The sequence below is a fragment of the Schistocerca nitens genome, chromosome 4 (genome assembly GCF_023898315.1).
Source record: "Schistocerca nitens isolate TAMUIC-IGC-003100 chromosome 4, iqSchNite1.1, whole genome shotgun sequence".
Taxonomy (NCBI): Eukaryota; Metazoa; Arthropoda; class Insecta; order Orthoptera; family Acrididae; genus Schistocerca; species Schistocerca nitens.
The window spans coordinates 856,684,149-856,691,147 of NC_064617.1; the positions used below are offsets into that span (position 1 = coordinate 856,684,149).

General features: G+C 40.4%; 1 pseudogene; it reads left to right on the forward strand.

The window, feature by feature from the left end:
• The first annotated feature begins 362 nt into the window (after window positions 1–362).
• Window positions 363–480, forward strand: LOC126254137 (5S ribosomal RNA; annotated as a pseudogene).
• The last annotated feature ends 6,519 nt before the right edge of the window (window positions 481–6,999 follow it).

Here is a 6,999-nt window from a genome sequence, read left to right on the forward strand (position 1 = left end):
TGCAGCCTTTTGACTGTGAGAGTCCCACAAGATCCGATGAGTACGACACTTATTACATCGTAATATGTTGTTAAATATATACTGAACTGTCGATGTTACCATCGTTCTAATAATTTATCACACATACAAGTTCAGGTGCACTGACAACTTGTGGAGCTAAGTCAGTTGGCGCGAAAATACATTTACTACAGATACTGCCTGTTAACGTACCAAAGATAGTGCACACCAAGGATACAACTCACAAGCTTTATATCGTAAAGTCTTTTCATCTGTCGACATCATACAGCTTACTAAATAGTGCTATGATTGTAATGGGCTGTAAGATAGGATGGGAATATTTATTTATTGCACAATACGGGATGGCCAACGGCCTTGCCGCAGTGGTAACACCGGTTCCCGTCAGGTCACCGAAGTTAAGCGCTGTCGGGCTGCGCTAGCACTTGGATGGGTGACCATCCGGTCTGCCGAGCGCTGTTGGCAAGCAGGGTGCACTCAGCCCTTGTGTGTCAAACTGAGGAGCTACTTGATTGAGAAGTAGCGGCTCCGATCTCGTAAACTGACATAGGGCCGGGAGACCAGTGTGCTGACGAAATGCCCCTCCACATCCGCATCCAGTGACGCCTGTAGGCTGAGGATGACACGGCGGCCGGTCAGTACCGTTGGGCCTTCACGGCCTGTTCAGACGGAGTTTAATAGGGGATAATACATGTGTTATCTGTTAATAAGCTCTCACATTGACTTAAGTGCTCGTAAATGAGATGAAGACAGATCTCTGATATACAGGGTGATTCAAAAAGAATACCACAACTTTAGGAATTTAAAACTCTGCAACGACAAAAGGCAGAGCTAAGCACTATCTGTCGGCGAATTAAGGGAGCTATAAAGTTTCATTTAGTTGTACATTTGTTCGCCATTTCAGCCAATAAAGTTTTTGGTCCCTTTTTCTTCGAAGGTGCTACTGTAACTGGACTACAGTATCTGGAGATGTTAGAGAATTGGCTGTTCCCTCAGCTCGAACAAGAAGCACAACAATTCATATTTCAGCAGGATGGAGCGCCACCACATTGGCACTTATCTGTCCGTAACTACCTGAACGTCAACTACCCGAGGCGATGGATCGGCCGCCAGGCAGCTCGTGACAGAGCACTTCATCACTGGCCTCCAAGAAGCCCTGATCTTACCCCCTGCGATTTTTTCTTATGGGGGTATGTTAAGGATATGGTGTTTCGGCCACCTCTCCCAGCCACAATTTATGATTTGAAACGAGAAATAACAGCAGCTATCCAAACTGTTACGCCTGATATGCTACAGAGAGTGTGGAACGAGTTGGAGTATCGGGTTGATATTGCTCGTGTGTCTGGAGGGGGCCATCTTGAACATCTCTGAACTTGTTTTTGAGTGAAAAAAACCTTTTTAAATACTCTTTGTAATGATGTATAACAGAAGGTTATATTATGTTTCTTTCATTAAATACACATTTTTAAAGTTTGGTATTCTTTTTGAATCACACTGTATAATACTTTGTATGCGTATAAATTTTACGAATATAAATGGCGTAAAACGCTCGCCAGCAATCCAGTTCACTGTGCAGCACCACAAATTCTGACAAAACACCACAATGCCTCCGCAGAAATACTTAATGCATCCTTCAACCAGGCTCTATTATAGAAAACAGGACTAAGTAAATATGTATACTATTCCATCGAAATTGTTTAAAATGTTTTCGGTAAGCGTCTAAAATAACTGTACAATTCTATGAATTACTGTTGAAGTAGATGGATACAATAAATCATAAGCTTCGGATACAATGAAATGTCGAGGCTACATTTCATTTATAAAACATACAAAAATAAAATACATTGACGTATGCTTTTCTTCCCTTGTTATAGTCCATAAACTTTTCTTTACAGTAAAATACACTAGAATATTGATAAAAGTTGTTACTTATGATTTAAGACAAAACTGGTCAGATACATCACATAAAAACCGGCGATCTTCAACTACATAAAATAAGAGAACAGATACATTGCGAGTGGTAGCGGATATGACATTACACATTTTGAAGCATCTACGTATTTTTTAAAACCTCGTTTACACGCTTGTCTATATAAAGTGTCAGGGTGAGAAGTTAAGCACTAAGAAATGTTTCCTTCATGCTGTACCCAAGGAGAATAACAGAGGAATGTCTCCTTATTTGTTTACCGTATTCTGTAGATCGTTTGTAATAGAAGAGACCTTGCAGTAGAAGAGACGTGTTTCACAGTAGAGAAGATTAGCATGTGCTCATAACTCTTAAGCTATGCATTTTAGAGCCCAGATTTAACAGGCAATTTTTTCCTTGCTTTCGTCCATCCTACTGTAACACTACGCTACTGCGCACGATACTTATTAAAGCCTGTACTATGGTAAGTTGACGGGCTTCACCTTATAAGAAAGGATTTTGGCCCACGCCCGGGTTCCCGGGTTCGATTCCCGGCGGGGTCAGGGATTTTCTCTGCCTCGTGATGGCTGGGTGTTGTGTGCTGTCCTTAGTTAGGTTTAAGTAGTTCTAAGTTCTAGGGGACTTATGACCACAGCAGTTGACTCCCATAGTGCTCAGAGCCATTTGAACCATTTGAAAGGATTTTGGTATATATGTTGACCGCGTGTACCTGAATGGAGGCAAAATCAGACTTTCACCCACTCAGTAACAACAATGATACGTCAAGCAAGCCTGAAGCGCAACTACACGTTATGACGGACAAGAAACAACACATCAGATGCTACCAATTTGTTAATAAAACGGTCGCCAGCCTAATTAGGCATTAGCTGAGTTTCTTCCCTGTACAAGTTGCTGTACTTTCATACAAAACAACACGTAATAACACTTCATAATATGGTAACTTTTAGAACCAGACAATCTACTGAACTAATAATTTCACTTTCTGTACTAATAAGGACAAGCCAAAAATACACAACAATACGCTATAATGTTTACTACAAACTTCGTACTGTCCATTGATCTAATTAAAATCGGGCATAGGTTACCCTAGAAATAGCACTTTCGAAACACACATACAATGTCAATTTTGAAAAAGGTAAAACACTAATAAATTTTGGTTTTGTATTGACTTTAACTTTGCTGGTCACATCAGTTCAGTACACTTCAGAATTTAGATGAATAGAAAAGAAAAAAAAAAAGGGGGGGACCCTGAAACTGTTATGATCACTGTACTGAAATTTTAATTATTGAGATCATGAAGCACTCAAGATTTCCAATATATGATTTAGTACTCTTTTTGTCTTATTTCCTGCTCATTTAGTTACCATTTTATCTGCCTCAAATAATTAAACTTCATTACTAAACCAATTTCAACATTATCTTCCAACTTTGCCAGACCTATATATTCATTAACAACAAAGTTCTTTAAACATCATTCTAACATAGATAGGTCTGCAGGTAAGTATTATTAACATAAACTTTAAATCTTCATTTCGGGACACTCGGATTGCACAATATGTGGAAAGGACCCTGTCTAGGTTAGTGATGAGGATAATTAAATGATAGGACAGTTCTGGTAAAAGTTAAGTTGTTATTGAACAGTCAGGAACAAAAGTAACACTGGTCCACACGAATACAGTACTAAAAGTTTCAACCTGTTCGCGTCGATGCGGCGGTTGGCGGGCGGTGAGATGGCGAGGCACAGAGCACACACACAACCACAGCTATGGCTCTTGATGTATCGGCACTTTACTTCTTCATAGCGTCGCAATATTTTTCCATTTAGTGCCTATGTAATTTTGCCATGCTGTATAGTCGTCGGAAACGGCACATCCGAGGCTCAATGAAACTACGGCTTCCAGGAGAGCCTCCTCGGTCCAGAACGTGTTACTCAGACCGATGCCCAACTCCGACTACTACTGCTGAGCCCGTTATGCCGTGCCGCGCCCGTGTGCGTTTTCCCGCGCTCGCCTGCCATCCACCTTTTACCGCTCCCCTACAGACAGGGTATTCACCAAAGGTTTTGCATTCCACATATCCTAATACATTGCCTACGTATGGACCAGGCGCACAATTACAGCTTTAACATCTTATAACAGTTTCAACATTTCTTACATTTCCATTTTGTTATATTATTGCTTGCAATTTGACACAAACATTAATATTCACATCGAAAATTGTTTACAGTTTCTTTAACATAATGACATGAAAAGAAAAAAGAAATGAAATCAGAACATCGCTTACACTAATTTATCGAAAATCAGAAGAAAAAAAAATTATATGTACAATAGAATAGCGTTGGTGTTGTTACACTACCACCTCTCAAAATATGGAATTGTTTTTTAATGCCCTGTACACTGTGGTGACAATGTCATGGGACACCTCCTAATATCGTGTCAGACTTTCTATTTCCCGGTGTCCGGCCGCAACTCGACGTGACTTGGGCTCAACAAGTCGTTGGAAGTCACCTGTAGAAATATTGAGCCATGCTGCCTCTATATCCGTCCATAACTGCGGAAGTGTAGCCTGGTGCAGGATTTTGTGTACCAGTGAACCTCACGATTACGTCCCATAAATGTTCGATGGTGCTCATGTCGGGCGATCTGGGTGGTCAAATCAATCGATCGAATGGTCCAGCATGTTCTTCAAACCATTTACGAACAATTGTGGCCCAGTGACATGGTGCATCGTTGTTTGGGAATATGAACTTCATTAACGGCTGGAAATGCTATCTAAAAATCTGAACATAATCATTTGCAGTGTTTCAGTTGGACCAGTGGAAACAGGTCATTCCATGTAAACACAGTCCATTCCGTTATGGAGCCATTTCCGGCTTGCACATTGCCTTGCTGACAACTGTGGTCCATGACTTCGTGGGGTCTGCGCCACACTAGAACCCTAATATCAGGTTTTGCCAACTGACATAGGCACTCATCTGATCAGGCTTTAATTTTTCGGTCATCTAGGGTCCAACAGATACGGTCACGAGCTGTTAGCAAAGGCGATCGCGTCGGTTTTCTGCTGCTATAGCTCATTAACAACAAATTCCACCCCACTGTTCTAACGGATACGTTCGTCGTATCTCCCTCATTGATTTCTGCTGTTATTTCACGCAGTGTTGCTTGTCTGTTAGCACCGACAACTCTACGCAAACGCTACTGCTCTCTGTCATTAAGTGAAGGCCGTCGGCCTCTGTGTTGTCGGTGGTGAAAGGTAATGCCTGAAATTTGGTATTCTCGGCACACTCTTGGCACTGTGGATATCGGAATACTGAATTCCCTAACGATTTCTGAAACGGAATGTCCCATGCGTCTAGATCCCGCTACCATTCCGCTCTCAAAGTACGAGGTGCGACAATAAAGTAATGAGACTGGTGTGAAAAAAAATGTTACTTACCGTTATAGTCAAGTTTAGTGTTGTCTCCTTCAAAGTAGTTCCCTTCTGATTGCGCACACTTTTTCCAGCGCTTCTGCCATTAATGGTAACATTTCTGGAACTCATCTTCTGTAACATTCTCCAAGCCCTCGTCACAGCTTTTTAGACATCTTGTGTTGTTTGAAAATGGCGTCCCACGACCGCCGTTTTGACTCTTGGAAATAGAGAAAAGTCGCACAGAGTGATATCTGGGGAGTAAGGTGGCTGTGGTAGTACTGAGCTTTGTATTGAGGTTAAAAATTGCTGTACTGACAGAGCAGTGTGGGATGGCGCATTATCGTGATGCAGAATCCAGTTATCAGCAATGTTGGCACGGACACGAAGAACTCTTTTACGAAGTCTTTCTAAAATTTCTTTGTAGTAATATTGGTTAACTGTTTGTCCAGGAGGCACCCACTCTTTATGAACAATTTCCTTGGAATCAAAGAAGTACACAAGCATGCGTGGTCTTCCACTGCTATCTTGATCTTCAATATTCGTTCTGCCTTCACTAAACATTTTATGCACACGAAAAACTTGAGCTCTTGACATAACCTCCTCTCCGAAAGCCTTTTGAAGCTCACTGTAAGTTGTCGTTAGATTAGATTAGGTTAGGTTAGTACTTGTTTCATAGATCATGAATACGACACTTCGTAATGATGTGGAACGTGTCAGGTTAATGAAAGGTGTCTATACAAGATATTACATTATACAAAATATTACATGGCACTCAATATTTTTAATTTTTTTGTGAGGGTTGGGGAAATTACCCACTTACTATATCCAAAAAGTCATCTAATGAGTAGAAGGAGTTGCCATTAAGAAATTCTTTTAATTTCCTTTTAAATGCTATATGGCTATCTGTCAGATTTTTGATGCTACTAGGTAAGTGACCAAAGACTTTTGTGGCAGCATAATTTACCCCCTTCTGAGCCAAAGTTAGATTTAACCTTGAGTAGTGAAGATCATCCTTTCTCCTAGTGTTGTAGCCATGTACACTGCTATTACTTTTGAATTCGTTCGGATTGTTAATAACAAATTTCATAAGTGAATATATATAATGTGAGGCTACAGTGAAAATCCCTAGCTCTTTAAAGAAGTGTCTGCAGGATGATCTTGGATGAGTTCCAGCAATTATTCTGATTACACGCTTTTGTGCAATGAATACTCTTTTACTGAATCATGAGTTACCCCAGAATATATGCCATACGAAAGCAGAGAATGAAAATAGGTGTGGTAAGCTAATTTACTCAAATGTATATCGCTAAAATTTGCAATGACCCAAATAGCATAAGTAGCTGAACTCAAACGTTTCAGCAGATCCTCAGTGTGTTTTGTTCCAGTTCAGCCCCTCATCAATGCATATACCTAGAAATTTTGAATATTCTGCCTTAGCTACCGGTTTCTGATCGAAGTCTATATTTATTAATGGTGTCATTCCATTTACTGTGTGGAACTGTATATACTGTGTTTTGTCAAAGTTTAATGAGAGCCCATTTGCAGAGAACCACTTAATGATTTTCTGAAAAACATCGTTTACAATTTCACGAGTTAATACTTGTCTGTCGGGTGTGATAGCTATACTTGTATCATCGGCAAAAAGT